The 20,862-nt window shown below is 40.1% G+C and overlaps 1 protein-coding gene and 1 pseudogene across 7 annotated transcripts in view; both read right to left on the minus strand.

Moving 5' to 3' along the window:
* Positions 1–601: 601 nt before the first annotated feature.
* LOC111166921 (large ribosomal subunit protein eL31 pseudogene) lies at positions 602–1,353 on the minus strand (annotated as a pseudogene).
* A 14,668-nt stretch (positions 1,354–16,021) lies between these two features.
* DDX6 (DEAD-box helicase 6) overlaps positions 16,022–20,862 on the minus strand; it is a 34,152-nt gene continuing 29,311 nt past the window's right edge. For all 7 annotated transcript variants that reach the window (XM_022559018.3, XM_022559020.3, XM_089915662.1 and 4 more), the window contains one exon: positions 16,022–20,335. The gene's annotated coding sequence lies outside the window, so the exon portion shown is untranslated. The remainder of the gene's footprint in view (positions 20,336–20,862) is intronic.

Genomic DNA, 20,862 nt, shown 5'->3' on the forward strand with positions numbered 1-20,862 from the left:
TTTCGACCTCATTAATTGTAGGCAGGTGGTTCTCACAATCAACTGAAGGGCTTGTAAAACACAAATTGCTGGGCCCTTGCCCCCATAGTTTCTGATTCAGGAGGTCTGGGTTGGGATTTGAGAATCTGCAATTCTAAGAACACCCAGGGAAATTCTTAAGAACCCCTGCTGTAGGTCACCAATAAGTCCAGGCTTTAATTAGGCAATTTAACAAACGATAAGTGCTACTCGAGTTTGTTTCAGCCAAAATATTAGGTGACCGCACCCATGTGGTGGATGGAGTTTGACTCGATCAAGCCTTCTATTCCATCCCTTCTAGTCCTATGTGTTGGTAATTCACTCCCATGTGTATCCCCCTAGGTTCTTGCTAATATAGATTAGCAAGATCTTGTAACTCTTTGATGTATATAGGGTTGTTCCTCTCTGAGTGGGTTACCTTAGGGTCTCATCTTGGGCCTGGAGGCGAAGAGAGGTGGTGCCTGAGAAGACAGCTTGTGAGACAATCAGCTATTGCGGATACAGACTTTACGTAAAGAGAAAAGTCTACTCCTTGGTAGGTGGGATTGAGCAGGGTTGGGAAAGTTGGAGGTGATGTATTGAGGGGAATTTGGAGCCTCAGAGGTTTACTTCAGACACTAAGAAACTTTATTCACCCTACAACATTAGAATCTGCAAATGTCCCCAGCCCAACCTAATTCCAAGAGAGACATTAGTTTCAATAAATGAAATTAATGTTTTTACCGTTCTATAACTTTATTGGAAAATCAGCAATTAGTTCTCATCCACACTAACTGTAGATTTTTGAAAGTGGTGACAGGTACATAGGTACCAATGTATAGAGCTTGTTTGAATCTTCATTACATTTTCTCGACAACCGCACACGGGTAAGGTATGGGACATTCCTTATTCCTTTGGTCCAAACAGCTCTGAGCGTGATGTCAATGCGTACATGTGGAGTTCCCATCTCCTTCCAGATTTCTTTGAGTGCCGGAGGGGCATCCTTCTTGAAACCCACTCCGTGAACGTTGATAGTGTATTCTCTGGTTACCACCTTGTTCATGGCGGACCGGCCCTTCTTCTTCTTGTCACCCTTCTTTGCAGGAGCCATCCTGCCGGGCCATAAAACAAACTTTTTACTTTAGAATAGATGTACTTAGTTCTTTAGTTAGTTCTTTACCTATGCTGCACGGCATGCAGGATCTTAGTTCCCAGACCAGGGATCAAACCCAGGCCCTCTGCAGTGGAAGCGTGGAGTCCTAACCACTGGACTGCCAGGGAATTCCCTAGAATAGTTTTAGATTTACAGAAAAGTTGCAAAGGTAGTACAAAGAGTTTTCATGCACCCCACACCAAGTTTCCCCTATAATTAATAGCTTATTGTGTTGGCCAAAAAGTTCATTTGGGTTTTTCCCTTGCAGAAAAACCCAATCGAACTTTTTGGCCAACCCAATACATTTGTATGGCACATCGGTTGCAATTGATGAACCAACACTGATACATTATTAGTAACTAAAGCCCACCCTTTAGTTACTAAAAGATTTCCTCAGTCTTTCACTTATGCCCTTCTTTGTTCCACGAGCCCACATTGCATTTAGCTGTAACACCTCCTTAGGCTCCCCTTGGCTGTGACAGTTTCTCAGACTTTTCTTGTTTTTGAGGCCCTTGGTAGTTTTGAGGCATATTGGCCAGCCATTTTTAGAATGTCCCTCAATTTGGGGTGTCTGATGTTCTTCTCATGGTTATATTGGAGTTGTGGATTTGGAGGAGGAAGACCACAGAGGTAAAGTGCTGTTCTCATTACATCATATCAAGGACACATATGTCATCATGGCTTTTTACTCTTGATCCTGACCAGGATCACCTGGCTGAGTCATGTTTGTCAGGTTTCTCTGCCATCAAGCGATTCTTTTCCTCTCCCCTTTCCATAATGTCCTCTTTGGAAAGAAGTCACTATGTACAGCCCACACGTAGAAGAGTGGAGAAGGTTCAAGGTTTCTAGCCTGGTTTATGTATGCCCAAATGCCCCATCCCATATCTCAGGGGCTCCTCCCTCCCTACCAGTTTTCTGTGATGTGAGAGACCTGGTAGGTTGTGCATTCCAACTGGTGCTGTGGCTCCATAATCCTTACCATCAAACCCAGGTCTTGGTCTTCAGCTGTCTGTGCCCTATCACTACATATGACTCCTTCAAAGCTTCCCTTAAGGCCTTCTGGTTCTCTCTGCATGCTCTATTTTTTCTTAAGAGCTTTACTTAGGTATAACTGACCTACAATAAATTGCACATATTTAGACTGCTTAATTTAATATTTTAACATGTATACACCTGTGAAACCATCATCACAGTCAAGATAATGAACACATTTATCACTCCCAGAAGTTTCCTCATGTAACTTTATAACCTTCCCCTCCTTCCCACCTCTTCCCCAATAGGCAACCACTGACCTGCTTCTTGTCCCTGTAAGAGTGCATTTTCCAGAATTTTATTGTTTATTTTATTATTTTTAAAAAATTAAAATACAGTTGATGTACAATATTGTTAGCCTCATGTATACTACATGATTATCTGACATTTGCATACATTAGGAAATGATCACCATGGTAAGTCTAGTAACCATCTGTCCCCATACAATGTAATTACAATATTATTGACCATATTCCTTATGCTGTATATTCCATCCCATGGCTTATTTATTTTATAAGTAAAGATTTGTATCGCTTACTTCCCTTCACCTATTTCACCCATACCACCTTCCCCTCTGGCAACCACCAGTTTGTTCTCTGTACCTATGAGTCTGTTTCCATTTTGTTTTGTTTTGTTTTTTAGATTCCACATATAAGTGAGATCATACAGTATTTGTCTTTCTCTGTCTGACTTACTTCAGTTAGCATAATATCCTCTAGATCCATCCATGTTGTTACAAATGGCAAGATGTTTTTCTGGTTGAGTAATATCCCATTCACCACATGTTTATCCATTCTTCTATTGATGGACACTTAAGTTGCTTCCGTATCTTGGTTATTGTAAATAATGTTGCAGTGAACATTGGTGTGCATTTATTGTTTTGAATTAGTGTTTTTGTTTTCTTTGGGTAAATTACCCAGAAGTGAAATTGCTGGATCATGTGGTAGTTCTAGTTTTAAAATTAGGGGGGAAACCCCATACTGTTTTCCACAGAGGCTGCACCAATTTAAAATCCCGCCAACAGTGCACAAAAGTTCCCTTTTCTCCACATCCTCGTCAACAATTGTTATTCGTTGTCTTTTTGATGATAGCCATTCTGGCAGGTGTGAGGTGGTGTCTTATTGTGGTTTTGATTTGCATTTCCCTGGTGATTAGTGATGTTGAGCATCTTTTTGGGTGTCTGTTCTGGCCATCTGTGTCTTCTTTGGAGAAGTGTCTATTCAGGTCCTCTGCTCATTTAAAAATTTTTAAAAAATTTTTATTTTTGGCTGCATGGGGTCTTAGTTGCAGCATGTGGGATCTTCATTGAGGTGTGAGGTATGTTTTGTTGCAGCGCATGGGCTCTTCATGTTGGCGCACGGGGTTCTCTCTAGTTGTGGCGTGCGGGTTTTCTCTCTAGTTGTGGTGTGCAGGCTCCAAAGTGCGAGGGCTCTAGTTTGTGGCATGCAGGCTCTCTAGTTGGGGCGCGCAAGATCAGTAGTTGTGGCATGTGGGCTTAGCTGCCCTGTGGCATGTGGGATCTTAGTTCCCTGACCAGGGATCGAACCCACACCCCTTGCATTGTAAGGTGGATTCTTTACCACTGGACCACCAGGGAAGTCCATGCCCTTTTTTTTTTTGCGGTACACGAGCCTCTCACTGTTGTGGCCTCTCCCGTTGCGGAGCACAGGCTCCAGACGTGCAGGCTCAGCGGCCATGGCTCACGGGCCCAGCCGCTTTGTGGCATGTGGGATCTTCCCGGACCGGGGCACGAACCCGTGTCCCCTGCATCGGCAGGCGGCCTCTCAACCACTGCACCACCAGGGAAGCCCCATGCCCATTTTTTAATCAGGTTGTTTGTTTTTTGATGTTGTCTGAGTTCTTTGTATGGTTTGGATATTAACCCCTTATTAGATATATTATTTACAAATATCTTCTCCCATTCAGTAGGCGACCTTTTCATTTTGTTGATAGTTTCCTTCGCTATGCAAAACCCTAGTTTGATGTAGTGTCATTTGCTTATTTTTGTTTTTGTTTCCCTTGCCTGAGGAGACAGATCCAAAAAAATGTTAAGACCTACAACAAAAAGCATACTACCTGTGTTTCCTTCTAGAATTTTTATGCTTTCAGATCTTACATTTAAGTCTTTAATCCATTTTGAGTTTATTTTTGTATATGGCTTAAGAAAGTAGTCCAGTTTGATTCTTTTGCATATAGCTGTCCAGTTTTCCCAACACCATTGATTAAAGAGGCTTTTTCCCCACTCTATAGTCTTACCTCCTTTGTCATTGATTAATTGACCATATAATCGTGGGTTTATTTCCAGGCTCTCTATTCTGTTCCATTGATCTGCTTTTGTGCCAGTACCATACTGTTTTGATTACTGTAGCTTTGTAGTATAGTTTGAAATCAGAGAGATAATACCTCTAGCTTTGTTATTCTTTCTCAAGATTAATTTGTATATTAGGGATCTTTTGTGTTTCCATACAAATTTTAGAATTATTCTAGTTCTGTGAAAAATGTCTTTGGTAATTTGATAGGGATTGCATTGAATCTGTAGATTGCCTTGTGTAGTATGATCATTTTAACAGTATTAAATCTTCTAATCCACGAGCACAGTATATTTTTCCCTCTGTTTGTATCCTCTTCACTTTCTTTCATCAACATCTTATAGTTTTCAGAGTTAGATTTATTCCTAGGTACTTCATTCTTTATGATGCAACTATAAATGGGGCTGTTTTCTTAATTTCTCTTCCTTTCTTTCTTTCTTTTTTTTTTTTTGGCCACACTGGGTCTTCATTGTGGCGTGCAGTCTTCTCTCTAGTTGCGGTACGAGGGCTGCTCTCTAGTTGTGGTGCATGGGCTCCTCTAGTTGTGGCCTGTGGGCTTCTCATTGCAGTGCATGGACTTAATATCCCACATGCTGCGGGGCAACTAGTTCCCCCACTAGGGATTGAACCTGCAACCCCTGCATTGGAAGGAGAATTCTTAACCACTGGACCACGGGGGAAGTCCCTTAATTTCTCTTTCTGATAGTACATTATTAGTGTATAGAACTACAACAACTTTCTATATAATTTTGTACCCTGCAACTTTACCGGATTCATTTTTGTTCTAATAGTTTTTTGATAACATCTTGAGGATTTTCTATGTCTTGTCACCTGCAAACAGTGACAGTTTTACTTCTTCCTTTCTGACTTGGATTCCTTTTATTTCTTGTGTGATTGCTGTGGCTATGACTTCCAATACCATGTTGAATAAAATTGGCGAGAGTGGGCATCTTTGTCTTGTTACTGATTTTAGAGGAAATGACCATTAAGTATGATGTTGGATGTGGGTTTGTCATATATGGCATTTATTATGTTGAGATGTATTCATTCTATACCCACTTTGTTGAGGGTTTTTATCATAAATAGATGTTGAATTTTGTCAAAAGCTGTTTCTGCCCTATTGAGATGATCATATGATTTTTATTCTTCAGTTTCTTAATGTGGTGTATCACATGGATTGATTTTCAGATTTTGGGTTTTTTTAACTGAAGTATAGTTGATTTACAATGTTGCATTAGTTTCGGGTGTTCAGCAAAGTGATTCAGTTATACATATATATGTATGTCTATCCTTTTTCAGATTGTTTTCTCTTATAGGTTATTACAAAATATTGAGTATAGTTCCCTGTGCTATACAGTAGGACCTTGTTGGTTATCTATTTTATGTATAATAGTGTGTATATGTTAATCTCAAACTCCTAATTTATCCCTCCCCCCGATTTGCAGATTTTCAACCATGCTTGCATCCTGGGATAAATCCCACTTGATCATGGTGTTTGATCCTTTTAATGTATTGTTGAATTTGATTTGCTAATATTTTGTGGAGAATTTTTGAATCTATGTTCATCAGTGATATTGGCCTGTAATTTTCTTTATTGTGGTATCTTCAGAATTTTATTTTTTATATGGATGATACAGTATGTACTCTTTTTGTCTAGCTACTTTTACTCATCACTGCTATTTTGAGATTTGTTCAGGTTGTTTTGTGTATCAATAATTCATTTTTATTGCTGAAAAGTATTCCATTGTTTGGGTATATCACAATTTGTTTATCTATTTACCCATCGATGAATAGTTAGGTTGTTCCCACTTTTTGGCTATTACCAATAAAGCTGCTGTGAACATTCATATACAAGACTTCATATGGACAAACACTTTTGTTTTCCTTGTGTAAACATGTAAGAGTAAAATGGCTGGATCATATGGTAGGTGTGTTTATTTTTGAAAACAGACTGGCAATTTCTTAAATAGTTGTACAACTATACATTCCCACAAGCAGTGTAAGAGAGTTCCAACTGTCTTTTAGATATTAATATTAGTCATTCTAATAGATGTGTAGTAGTAACACATTTAATGTGATTAATGAAAATGTTAGGTTTACACCTGTCATTTTGCTACATATTTTCTATTGTTCCATCTGTACTTTTGTACATTTAAAAATTTTTCAGCCTTCTTTTGAATGAACTGAGTCTTATTTATGATTCCATTTTATTTCTTTTTTTGGCTTATTAGCTATAACTCTTTGGTTATTTTAGTGGCTGCTTTAGTGTTTACAGCATGCATCATTAAAATGATCACAGTCTACTTTCAAGTGATATTATACCACTGTAAGTATTGAATAAGAATCTTACAATAGTATGCCTCCATTCCTTCTGTTCTGACTTTCTGCTATCATTAGCATATATTTTCCTTTTACATGTGTTATAAATCCCACACTACATTTTTATTATCTTTGTTTAACAATCAATTACCTTTTAAAAGTATTAAAATACAAATTAAAATATCTTATATGTTTACCCATGTAATTACCCTTTTCAGTGCTTTTTATTTCCTTGGTGTAGATCCATATTTCCATGTGATATCATTTCATTTTGGCTTTTCCCTTTAACACTTCCTACAATGTGGGTCTGATGGTGATGAATTCTTTCAGTTTTTTATGTATGAAAATTTCTTAAGCCTTTATTTTTGAAATGTATTTTAATGAGTATAGAATTCTAGATTGACATTTTTTTTTCTTTCAGTGCTTTAAAGGTGTTGCCCTACTGTCTTCTGTTAACAATTCTTTCTACTAAGAAATCTACATCATTTTTATCTTTGTTCCCCTGTACATAATGTGTCGCTTTTTCTGGTTGCTTTTAAGATTTTCTATTTATCATAGGTTTTGAGCAATTTGATTATGATATACCCTGTAGTTTTCTTCATATTTCTTGTGCTCAGAGTTCATTAAGCTTCTTGAATCTGTGGGTTTATAGTTTTAATCAAATTAAAGATTTGGGGACCATTATTTGTTCAAAAAATTTTTCCATCCCTCCCTCTTCATCTCCTTTGGAGACACCTGCTACACAGATATTAGGTCACTTGAAATTGTCCTATAGCTCACTGAAACTCTGTTCATTAAAATATTTTTGCATTTTGGATAGTTTCTATTGCTATATCTTCAAGTTCATTAATCTTTCAAATCTGCCATCAATCCCCTCCAGTATGTTTTTCATCTCAGTCATTGTAGTTTTCATCTCTAGAAGTTTAATTTGATTTTTAAAAAATGTTCTTGTCTAGCTAATTCTAACATCTGGGTCAGTTCTGACTTACTGATTATTCGCTATATTATGGGTCCTATTTTTCCTGCTTCTTTGCGTGCTTTCTTGTTATTAATAAGCTGCCAGACATTATGAATTTTACTTTGGGTGCTGGATTTTTTATAAATATATATATATATATATATATATTTTGTGTGTGTGTGTGTGTGTGTGTGTGTGTGTGGTACACGGCCCTCTCACTGTTGTGGCCTCTCCCGTTGCGGAGCACAGGCTCCGGACACGCAGGCTCAGCGGCCATGGCTCACGGGCCCAGCCACTCCACGGCATGTGGGATCTTCCCGGACCGGGGCACGAACCCGCGTCCCTTGCGTCGGCAGGCGGACTCTCAACCACTGTGCCACAAGGGAAGCCCGATTTTTTATATTTTTATAAATATTATTGAACTTTTTTTCTGGGAAGCAGTTATTTGGAAAGAGTTTGATCCTTTTGGGTCTTGTTTTTTAAGGTGTGTTAGGTGGGAGCATATCAGTACTCTATCTAAGTCTAATTATTACCCATTACTGAGGCAAGACCTTTCTGAGTACTCTACCCAATACCTCATGAATCATGAGGTATTGCAGTCTGCCTGGTGGGCACAGGCAGTATTCCCAACCCTGTGTGAGCTCTGGGCACTGTTCCCACTAATCATTTTGGGTGGTTCTTTCCCTGGTCTCAAGTAGTTCCTGCACATGCTTGGGCAAATCAATACTCAGCTAAATACTCAAGGGAGACCCTCTGCACATCTCTGGAGTTCTCTTTCTGTGCAGCTCTCTTCTCTCTGGCACTCTGTCCTGTGGTCTCCATCCTCTTGCTCTTCTCAGAATCTCAGCTCTGTTTCCTCAACTCAGGTAGTCTGCTGGGCTCCACTTTGGTTCCCTTCCCTGCATCGTGGCTGGAAAACTCTCTCAAGGCGGTAAGTTGGGTGATCGTAATCATAGGGCTCATCTTGTCTTTCTCATTTTCAGGTTTCACTGTCTTTCATTGCCTGGTGTCTAGTGTCTTAAACTGTTGCTTCATATATTGTCCATTTTTGGCTGCTTTAGGAAAGGGAGTAGATTTGGCCACCATTACTCTGTCTTGGCAGGAAGTGAAAGGCCGAAGTCCTCTTCTCCCACCCCCACTGGCAAGTTCCTAATTGCATGTTTATAGCTTTTAATTTTTCTTCCCCTATATGGTCTATGGCCCTATATTAGCCAGAGTTCAATCAAGGAAGCAGAACTACAATGGATATTACAGAATGAGGAATTATTAGAGGAATTAGGCTTTACTCCAATGGTTCCCAGTGTATGCTCCCTGGACCAACAGCATCAAGCATCAGCATTACCTGGGGATTTGTTAGAAATGCAAATATCTAGGCCCCACCACAGACCTAGAAGCTCTGGGGGTAAGACTCAGAAAGTTGGTTTCAGTAAACCCTCTAGGTAATCCAGATGCCTGTTGAAGTTTGAGAGCCGCTGCTTAACATAATTGGAGGAGAGACTGGGGAAGTAATGGTCCAAATGAGGGTGTTAAAAAACCAGGGGGAAAATCACTAATTGGTTTTCTTAATCACTAGTTTGGGTGAACTAGTTAGTGCTTTCAGGGAAGTCTGGAAGTGAGGCACGTCAGCTGCTTGAACGGGATCACACAGGCAACTGGGGTAGAAGACCATGGGAGGCTGTTGTCTCTTCATAGCTACGCTCTGTGAATTCACAGCTAAGTGGTCTGGCAATAGGTCTGGGTTGCTATTGGTCAGCAGAGCTAGAAATAAAGAAAAAGAGCTGGACATAGAGCAAGAACAAGGATGTGCAGCAAAAAAAAGAGCAAGGGAAAACTGGAACTTTCTGGCATCTCTCTGTCTCTTCTCACCTCTGACCATGATGACCTTCAGTTTGTAATGCCTGCTGCTTCCGTTTCACCTCCCAAATCTTGTGCAAATTTTCTTTTGGCCAACTCTGATCCTGAGCCAAACAGGGAAGGGGATTGTGGGAAATTTAATTTTAGCTTAGTCAAGTTAATACACTACAAATCTACCAAAGTCCACTTAACAAGACAGGAGATTCTAGGAAATGTAGCTCCAGATTAGCTAAATGGACAATTGAAAAACCCACAACATTTCATCCCACGTTAATATGACATTCAGTCACACCTCTTTTACACCATATTTAACTTCCAGAGTAAAAAATCTGCAAAATCATGCATCTAACATATTCCTGTCCATCAAAAAATTAAAAGCATGCTAATCATGTCCCAAAAGAGGACACACATTCCTGTAGGTCACTTTATTTTCAGGTGATGTTCAAGCCTTTTCTAGTGGGTCAAAACCCTCTTTGATATCTACAATACATCTTATCTCAGACAGTAGGAGAATGAGATGAGAAAAAAAGAGAAGAACTAGTTGATACAATACCTGACAGATTTATAATAAAATAAGGAAGAAATACTCATAACTATTATAGTCCTCATTTCTACAACTAGTCATGTGGCCATACATGCTATCTATAAATTCCTTCTTCCTTCTTCCACTACCCATTCCATAATTCCTTTGCCCTCTGCAAGTACCTTGGAGAGTCCTGATTCCTTGCCTGATGGAATGACCCAAACCTTCATTCCTGAAGAGTCTGGACTATTACTAATCCAGCCTGCACTAAATTGTTGTAGTTTTCCATTAACTTTTATCACTTTATATGGTAGTATTAAGAGCAGCCCCAGGAGATCTACTGCACTCCAGACAAAGTCTTACTTACCTCTTTGTGTAATCACAACCCAATTTCCCCTTTCAAATTAGGATCAATAGTCACAAAGCTGCCCAATGGTTGGTTAGCATGAGAAGCCCAAAGTAGACAGAAGCCTGGTGTGGCAGGCTCACTTTCGCGTTTAATAGAACTTCTGCTGAGTTCTCTGGAGGAAGCATTTCTCTCTTGGGAATTAAGACCTCTGGGCCAGCAGAACCCAAAGTTCCCTTATGACTTGATGAGTCAGGCAATGTCCAATTTATCAAGTGTAACTCAGGTTGCACGGTGACTTGGTAATGCCTGGTGGTCGAGTTCAGTTTCTACTAAGGCCCAAGAGCAAGCCAGAAGCTGTTTTTTTGTTTTGTTTTCTATAAATTTATTTATTTATTTTTGGCTGCATTGGGTCTTCGTTGCTGAGCGCAGGCTTTTCTCTAGTTGTGGCGAGCGGGGGCTACTCTTTGTTGCGGTGCACGGGCTTCTCATTGCTGTGGCTTCTCTTGTTGCAGAGCATGGGCTCTAGGCACGCGGGCTCAGTAGCTGTGGCATGCGGACTCTAGAGTGCAGGCTCAGTAGTCGTGGCACATGGGCTTAGTTGCTCCGCGGCATGAGGGATCTTCCCGGACCAGGGATTGAACCTGTGTCCCCTGCATTGGCAGGTGGCTTCTTAACCACTGTGCCACCAGGGAAGTCCACAGAAGCTGTTCTTCAAAAGGGGAATAGTTTTCTGCAGAAGATAGCATAGCTTTTCTCAAAATCCTAAACGTCTGTGCTGTCATTCACCTACAGGAGGCTGCCAAAAGCTCTGTACAAGTCTATCTGCCACAGACACTTTGAGATCATTGGATCTGCTGGATCGTAAGGCCCCAGTGTCAGAGCAAACTGTACTGCAGCGTGGACCTGCTGCAGGGCCTTCTCTTGTTCTGGGCCATTGTTAAAAAAGACAAAAATTCAGATTTCTCAGCAAACGACTTGAAGTAATACACCCAAATAAAGTATATATTGCCTTCAAAATGCAAAGAGGCCCACTAGGCATTGTATCTCTTTCTTAGTGGTAGAAAGAACCAGATGTGGCAATCTGCCCTTTACCTAGAAAGGGATATTGCAACATGCCCCAGTTTATTGGACACCTAGGATTTCACCGGGGCGGGCAGGTCCATGATTTTTTGGTGGAATCTATTTCCTGTCCTCTGGCATGCTTGAATTTTACCAAAGTATCCCAGGTAGATGCCGTATCCTGCTATAATGTAGTGGGCCAGCGTGATGATAGCCTGTAGAATTCAGTGATGATCCGTCTCTGTAGACCAGCTAGAGAGGTAACAGAGCCCTGACACAGACCAATGAAGTGTGTTGCTGGTCCTGCCTGCTGAAAACCAACTATTTCATACAGTCTTTACTATCAGGTCTAGAGAAAGAAAGTGTTCACTATATCAGTAGCTTTATACCAGGTGGCAGGGAATGTGTTGATTTGTTCCAGCAGAAAACACACACATCTGGAACAGCAGTTGCAACTGGTATCATCACTTAAGTTTATGATAATCCACTGTCATTTCCCACAATCCATTTGTCTCCTGCACAAACCAGATATGTGTGTTGAAGGAAGATGTAGTAGAAACCACCAATCTTTTTTTTTTTTTTTAATATTTATTTATTTATTTTGGCTGCGCCGGGTCTTAGTTGCAGCAGGCGAACTTAGTTGTGGCATGCGTGTGGGATCTAGTTCTCTGACTAGATGCGGGATCGAACCTGGGCCCCCTGCATTGGGAGCATGGAGTCTCACCCCCTGGACCACCAGGGAAGGCCTATAAACCACCAGTCTTGCATCTTTTAAATCTTCATTGGTGGAACTAGTCTCTGCAGTCTCTTCAGGAACGTGGTATTGGGTTTTGTTCACTACTTTGGTAGTTAGAGGCAGTTCTAGCGGCTTCTACATAGCATTTTCTACCATAATATTATTCCATGGGTCAGGGAACTAATTTGGTGATTTTGCCTGTTGCTGAGGATGTCAATTCCCACTACGCAATCTAGACCTGGGTTTGGGGACCTAATATGTCAACTGTGATACGGACCCAAGCCAAAACTCCATGGATCACTTGACCTCCATAAGCCTTTACTCTGACCTGTAGCATTTTGGGCCCCCAGTAGTCCTCAAAAGTCTAGTTATTCCCTCTTCCCCAATATATAGTCACACTAGCAAATGGTCACAAGTCCTTTTGAGGAAGGCTTCGTTTTTATTCAAGAGGCTCTGTGTCAGCTGTCTCACACCTGGAAACTTCAGATATCAACAGACTGGCTCAAGTCAGAATTCTGTTCATCAGATCCAGAGATTTTCTGTGTATACAAATCAAGTAAAACTTTAGAAGGCTGCCATCTATTTCAGTCCTAGGGACACAGTAACCAATTAGCTAAGGACAAAGCTACAGATAAGGGACCCTCTTCAAAACTCCCGTGGAGGCCTTCTTGTTCTGTTTGTATGTTAACTGCATGTTCATATTTTTAATCTTATGTATGCAATTGAGGCCTTTTCTTTTTTTTTTTTTACCCTGTGCCAAAGAATAAGTTTTAAAAGGCCTACCACTTTTATGTGTGTGTGTGGTTGGTGGACGAAAGGTACAAGGAAGTTATTTTTTTTATTGAAGTAAAGTTGATTTATGATGTTGTGTTTCAGGTATACAGCACAGTGATTCAGTGATATATATATCTATAGATATAGATATATAGATAGATATACTCTTCCAGACTCTTTTCCCTTATAGGTTATTACAGAATATTGAGTATAGTTCCCAGTGCTATACAGTAGGTCCTTGTTTGTTATCTATTTTATATACCGTAGTGAGTATATGTTAATCCCATCCTCCCCACTTTTCCCCTTTGGTAACCATACATTTGTTTTCTATGTCTGTGGGTCTATTTCTGTTTTGTAAATAAGTTCATTTTTATCTCTTTTTTTTAGATTCTGCATATAAGCATATCGTATGATATTTGTCTTTGTCTGGCTTACTTCACTTAGTATGATCATCTCTAGGTCCTTCCATGTAGCTGCAAATGGCATTATTTCATTCTTTTTTATGGCTGAGTAGTATTCCATTGTATATATGTATCACATCTTTATCCATTCATCTGTTGATGGACATTTAGGTTGCTTCTGTGTCTTGGCTATCATAACTAGTGCTGCTATGAACATAGGGGTGCATGTATCTTTTCTAATTATAGTTTTCTCCAGATATATGCCCAGGAGTGGGGTTGCAGGATCATATGGTAACTCTATTTTTGTTTTTTAAGGAAACTCCATACTGTTCTCCATAGTGGCTGCACCAATTTACACTCGCACCAACAGTGTAGGAGGGTTCCTCTTTCTCCACACCCTCTCCAGCATTTATTATTTGTAGACTTTTTGATGGTGGCCATTCTGACCGGAGTGAGGTGATACCTCATTGTAATTTTGATTTGCATTTCTCTAATAATTAGTGATATTGAGCATTTTTTCATGTGCCTTTTGGCCATCTGTATGTCTTCTTTGGAGAAGTATTTAGATCATCTACCCACTTTTTTTTTTTCTTTTTGCGGTACGCGGGCCTCTCACTGCTGTGGCCTCTCCCGTTGCGGAGCACAGGTTCCGGACGCGCAGGCTCAGCGGCCATGGCTCACCGGCCCAGCCGCTCCGCGGCATGTGGGATCCTCCTGGACCGGGGCACGAACCCGTGTCCCCTGCATCGGCAGGCGGACTCTCAACCACTGCGCCACCAGGGAAGCCCCAATCTGTCCACTTTTTCTCTTTTTTTTTTTCTCTATCTGCCCACTTTTTGATAGGGTTGTTTTTCTGTTGTATGAGCTGTTTGTATATTTTGGAAATTAATCCCTTGTCGGTCATATCATTTGCAAATATTTTCTCCCAGTCCGTAGGTTGTTTTATTGCTGATTGTCACAGCCCCTTGATTTCCCTATGCCTCGTCCTTTACCTGCACTTAATCCCGTGGTACTACCAGTGAAAATTTGAATTGTGATGCCACTGTATACCATGAATTATTCATGTTCCATCCCACCCACCAACCCCCATAAGGAGGTTATCATTGAGCTCATCAAATATAACTAACCCAATCCCAGAATCTCATTTTAAGAGTCTGTTTCCTGGGGCCACTTCTGGTACCAATTACTCTGTCTGGGTCCCAACAAGAAACAGATGGCATAGGAAAATTTGAGGAGAGTTTATTTACATCTGGCCTATTTACAAAAGCATGGGTGTAGGGAAAATCTATCAAGGGGAGAGGATGGTTACCAGAAAATGGAGGGAGAGAGTGACAGACTCAGCTGCAGAGATCTCCAGTTGAGAAACAAAACAGCTGGAGGCATCTTACGGGAAGGGAATTAAAGGCATACAAACTCGTACCTCACTTTTTCTAATTTCCTGAGGGGGAATCCCTGGTGAGCAAACCCAGATGGGAGCCGGAGAGCAGAGGAAATATTTATGTGGTTCATACAGGTCAATCTCTGGAGACAGTAAAGTGAGGGAGGGTGGGACAAATCCAGAGGCAGAGAGATAGCCGTACGCTGTTCCGCGATTAGATTAACAGGATAATGGAAATGCACCTATTGAACTAGGAACAAACTGCCCACACAGCATCTACAAGAAAAATTGATCTTCGGCCAGACTGTACACATCCATTCTTTGCTCCTTAGATGAAAAAGTTGATGGCATGTCTCCCTACATTTCTTCAGTGTATTGTAGTGAAAGAACTGAATTTACAAATTTCTCGACTGCTGTAGCTTCCTGTATTTTGAAATCAGGTAATGAGTCCTCCAATTTTGTTCTTTTCCAAAACTGTTATGGCGGCTTGCCTTTCCATATGAATTTTAGAATTATCTTGTGGCTATCTTGTCAAAAAGCTTGCTGGGACTGGAAGGAAATACTCTGAACCTACAGATGAAACTGGGGAACTGACAAAAATAGAGGTGTCATATTCATGGATTGGAAGACTATGTCTTCAGGCCTTCTTTCTTTCATCAGCGATTTTGCAGTTTTCAGCATACATGTCTGGAACATTATTTTGTTATACTGAAGTATTTCTTTTGGGGTGGGGGGCGAGGATGCTGTGTCCAGCTTCGTGTCTGGATTTCTCCAATTATTTAGGTCTTCTGATTTCTTTCATTAGTATTTCTCAGTCTCAGAATACAAATTCCATTCATATCGTTAATTCCTAAGTAATTTCTGTTCAACTTTCTAAAATACCTTAACAATTCTAGGAGGTGACTGACTACTAGCAGTCCCCCGGGCATACTGTGGACCAACATCTCTCTCCTTTCCAACTGATTATCTGTTGTGTTTAGGCTATGAAAACAGAGTGAAATGCAAACGGTGGGACAATGAATAAGGCTGGACAAAGGTGCTCACATAATTTATTCAGAGGAGTAGTGCTGAGAATCTTACTGCTTTACCAGAATGTGAGTTATTTAAGTAAAAATTATTTCAAAGGCAAGTATTCCTAAACCGCACAGCCTGATGCTAAAGACACACCACACACACATCTGAAGTTCCAGTGGGCTTTTATTGTGATAAAGTAACAAAAATCAAGATTTTATCAACCAGCTTTTAACTTTATAAACTCAGCAGACACTCTGGTCCATATATGTGTACATACAACATAACACATTCCAACAAAAACAGCCCCACTGGAACATTTGCCAATTAACAGAAAGCCAATTTTCCCTTTCCCCAAATGTTTTCAAAATTGAGTCCCCACTGTTCACTTCTCAGTGGAACTGGTCCCTTGTGGCTAGGGACATTAAATTCTATCCCATTTTGTACTAAACATTTTTTTCAAGTTTTAATTTTGTTTCAAAAAAGGGACTAGCAACTTGGTTTTCTCCAGGGACCCTCCCTCACAACCACTGGGTAAAGTACAGCAGCCTGTACCTTAGCAACCCAACCCTACCCCTCCCTCCCCCCCGCCCAGTATTGTCTACTGGAGAATTTAAACACACTTCTGTTGGAATCTGTCAGCTACAGAGGGGCAGAATCCAGTTGCCAGGCTAGCGCCCTCTTACCTCATGAACTGTTACAACCTTTGGACACTGAACTCTTTACCCCAAAGATGAGTTTTTAGATCAGAAAGGAGAGTGGGTTTTCTTTGGAAGTTTTAAAAAACTACCTTTAAGGATATAAAGTACCACTATAAGCTCACCAAAGTCCACTTAAATTCACCAAAGTTGACTGACGTCAGCTCCCACAAGGCCAATAATTTTGCTTGACAAAGGTTATTTTGCCAGAAAATGATTCCACAATAACAGCTTAAGAGACACAGAACGTTGAAAAAGGAGCAAATTAAAATAACATGGCTTAATTCCCATCTTTTTGTTACTCATCTATAAGGTCAGGAGTGTGACTAAAGGCAGTTACTGATGAGGTTATGAGCTTCCAAAGTGTTTCTAAATCCTTAGTGCAGATACCCTCCCTTTTGGGGCAAAGTAACCTCCCTCCCACCCCTATTTAAAAAAAAAAATCAAGTTATCAGAATGAGATGTTTTGATTCCAACAATTTACACTCAAGGCTTTGTGCTGGGTTATCTGGTTCTAACCCAAGCATGATGGTCTCTAACACAAAGCACATGGCAAAGGAAAGATGCTCCCATCTCATTCTGAAAACAAATATTGATAACCAGTTGCCTCCCCCCTCCCCCCAGTCTTTGGGGCCAACCCATATTATGATGCTGGGACCAACTTGAAAATAATTTAGAGATTATATTTAGGTTTCTCTCTCCCTTCTTCCCATGGAAGATCATTTTAGAATAAATTTATTCCATTCCATTACTAAGAGAAAAGGCAAGAAAGTTTCTCCATCGGAATGTAAGGAAAAGAGAAGGACAGAGGCAGCCAGCTATGTAACAGTCCACAAACCATTACACAACTATATAACCACTGGTTAAACCAGGTGCTGAATGTAATTTAAATATTAAAAATTGGGCAAACAGTTTTCATCCAAATGAACCAGTGGAAAAATATTATCATTACTTAAACACCCAATCTGCAAGGAACACAAAAACAACTTCCAATAGTAACAATGCTCCTTATTGTAAGGGCAATTAAAAAAAAAAAAAAAAAAGAGACTAGGCTTTGACCTAGTCCTTTGAGCATCTTTCCATTTAACAATTCCTATTCAAGAGACAAGCACCAAAACTGGACAGCTGCCTCTACAAGACTGTGTCCAATAGTGGTGTCCCAGATAGTTTTAAGTGCCACTCCTCATCAGAGGCTGTACTTCAGTAATACTTTCAATTTAAAGTCTGTGCTTTTAGAGGGACCCACAGGCACGTGGCACCAGGCAGAGCACAGTCTGATGGCAAACAAGACCGCGCTGCTTAGTCACCCACACTCTAGCGAGACACAAAACTTCATTTATGAGCATTCCTTGTTTTTCTTCTATAATGAATGATTCCTCTTATCTCGCCAGAGGTGGGGGAGAAAGAGAGAGCTGCATCAGTACAAGGGCAAGATTTTTGGTCAAAAGTTGATGCCTTTTAAATTCCCTCCCCCCACCCCTCCCCGGAAAAAGGTTACTTCCTTAAGTAGGCCTTGTATTTAGTAACCAACATTGGCTGGATAGACACATGTGGCTTGGCTACCAGATAAATGAGTTCTTCTTTTTGGGGTTTGTACTGTGCAGCTCTTGCTACAGTTTTTAAGGAGTTAGGGCTATGTCTGATCAGGAGGCATCTGCAGGATTTTGATCCTCAAGGAATTCTGGGTGTCACAATTTTGCTTAGAACTAGGCAGAGTCAAAAAGCAACTCTGAATAACTGATTTCTTTTTCCAGATGAGTTAAGCATGAAAGTTTATGAAGGACACATCTTGCAATATTTTAGGGTTTTGGAAAACAGTGGCATATGGAAATCAAATTTTTTTAATTTTATTTTTTCCTTTTTTTTAAAAAAAAATCCTAGATGCCTCCTAATTGACCTAGTACACTGGGTTAAAAGGGAATTAAAAACATTAAAAAAAAAGTTCACTGGTTTTGCTTCATCTCACTCCTTTTGCCTGGAGATCAGGCCAAACATCAAGCATGTTGGGAGGGGCACAATTTAAAGCAACACTATTGACTGTAACGCGTTTGCCAGCAATTTACAATGCAAAATGACAGATAATTCTTGTCACAAAGCAAGAGGGTGGCAAGCAGCTTTCTGTAGCATCAAGGTTAACAGCTCTCAGGGGTTGCCCATTCCTGCAAGTTTATGTATCAAGGTGGGCAGAGGGCAATACACTTACACAGTACAGGAGAAGATCCACAGAAAGTAAGCCCCAGAACTGCTAATGTCACCACAGCTGGTACTGGCTAATATTCTGAAATGCAAATCCATGCTTTATACATATACTGCTCAAAGAAACTGCCACTCAATCAAACTGCCACACTGCAAGGCAAATTAGTCTTTGTCCCCTTTTGCTGAGCTTGAAAAGTTTCTCAAACTTTTAAAAAGGGGGGAAGAAACATTATCAGAGAGAGTGTCTCAAAAATAACATCTTGAATTACAGGTTTCTGAAGCTTCCTTGCTCTCTCTGTCAGGCCTCCTCCAAAGGTACTATATGAGACAAAGTGTGGCAGCAGTGATCCCAGACTTCTGGGTCCCTTTTCCAACAGAGGATGTCCCTGTAGAGGTCTGTTCTCTACAGTAAGAAGCCAAAGTACTTTTTTAGAATTTAGTGTTGCGGAAAACTGAGCCCCTCTCATCTTTAGCTGCTCCCATAATCAATCTAATCCCCTTAATCCCAGCAACCTTCATCCAAAAAAAAAAAAAAAATATATATATATATATATATGTATATATATATATGAACCCAGAAAAAAACCTATTTACAAAGTTTATACAAGTATACACACCCAATTTTCTATGGGACACGCTTTGCCACAGAGGAAAGAGGGTCAAAGGCTCTGACATGTCTACACATCAAGTGCCATAACTGCTAATGGAGGTGTATGTAAACCAGTCTTTAGTGTTCTGCTATAGAGCACAAAAGGCTTGTCATATGGCTCCTGCAATGATAGACTGCTCTTTCCTTTGGGAGCGATGATGTTGCATCTACTCAGCCCAGAAGAAATTTTTACTTGGGATTGTTTTTTTTTTTTAAATACATGTATTTACAGTGCGGATGAACTGCAGTTGCATATCAACTCCTCCACATAAAGAAAAAGAAAATGGTGTTTAACATTACTAATACGTTTCATCTTCCAGCCCTGGGCTTGAGTATCGGGTAGAAAGGGAAGAGAGAGACTTCAAATTGAAACCAAAACGGAAAGACAAAAATTTTAAAAAGAATGAAAAAAGAAAAAAAACAATACTACTGTTGATTCCTTGGGCTGTGTCTAAAAGATGATATTCTGAATGGTCTCATAGCATAAGGCACTTTGCACAAATAAGTAATAAGCTCTTCAGGCTTAAAAAACGGATGAGTAACCAGGGAGAAGTTGAAATGCACTCAAGAGTCAGCTGTTGGAGAATTTTGAAATCGCAGACAAGCTTGTGTTCATCAAGATTCTTCTCTTTTTAGGGTTTCTCCCCTTCTCTTCTTTCTCCTCCTTCCTTGTCCCCCTTCCCCAGAAAACATTTTTAAAAAACCAGCAGTTAGTGCAACTAATGTTCAGTCAGCACACAGTGCAAACAAGTGGAACAAAAAAGGTAAATTCCTTTTTAGCTTTTTTTCTCTTCACCAATTAAAAGAAAAAATGTCTGAGCTCTTTTAAGTCTTCATAGTTCCAAAATAAAAGAAGATGAAAAACCCACAAAGAGAAGAGCATCCCCCCAAAATCGATGTGTCACAGATCCAAACGAGCCTTCTGTAGTTTGTCAAAACCTAAAGAAAAAAGAAGCCTAAAATTAATGCCATGAAAGCAATATGAACTAGGATACATAGGTGTTCACAATCCCCATCCCACTGCTCTCTATAACAGCTTCTTCTGAGCCTGTCTGCCTACTATAGAATTCACTCAGGATTAAGGAATTTCTGCTATGCATCCCAGAGACAGAATGAAACCCTGAAAGTTCTGGTAACAGGCAGCAGTCTCTATGACAATTAAAAAAAAAAAAAATTTTTTTTTTAAACCGTACATGAACTCAACAGCCTGCCAATGTATTAGCAAACATGGGCTAGTTTTACATTTGTCCAAGGGTTTTGTGTTTGACATTTAAATTAGGATAAAAAGGTTAAAGTGAAGAGAGTAACTTGAAAAACCTAAAAATAGTAACAGGTAGAATGTTCACTGCTGATTTGAAAACTATCAGCTCTCAAATTAAATCAGAGTTTCCTTAGAGGAATGTAGGCTGTTTTAGGGGTTTTTCCCTGTGTTAAGCCTTGTTTTAAGCATTTCTACCAGAGCCCAA

Source organism: Delphinapterus leucas, chromosome 7 (genome assembly GCF_059928025.1).
Source record: "Delphinapterus leucas isolate spDelLeu-1000000601 "Yukka" chromosome 7, BTC_Dleu_Yukka2, whole genome shotgun sequence".
Taxonomy (NCBI): Eukaryota; Metazoa; Chordata; class Mammalia; order Artiodactyla; family Monodontidae; genus Delphinapterus; species Delphinapterus leucas.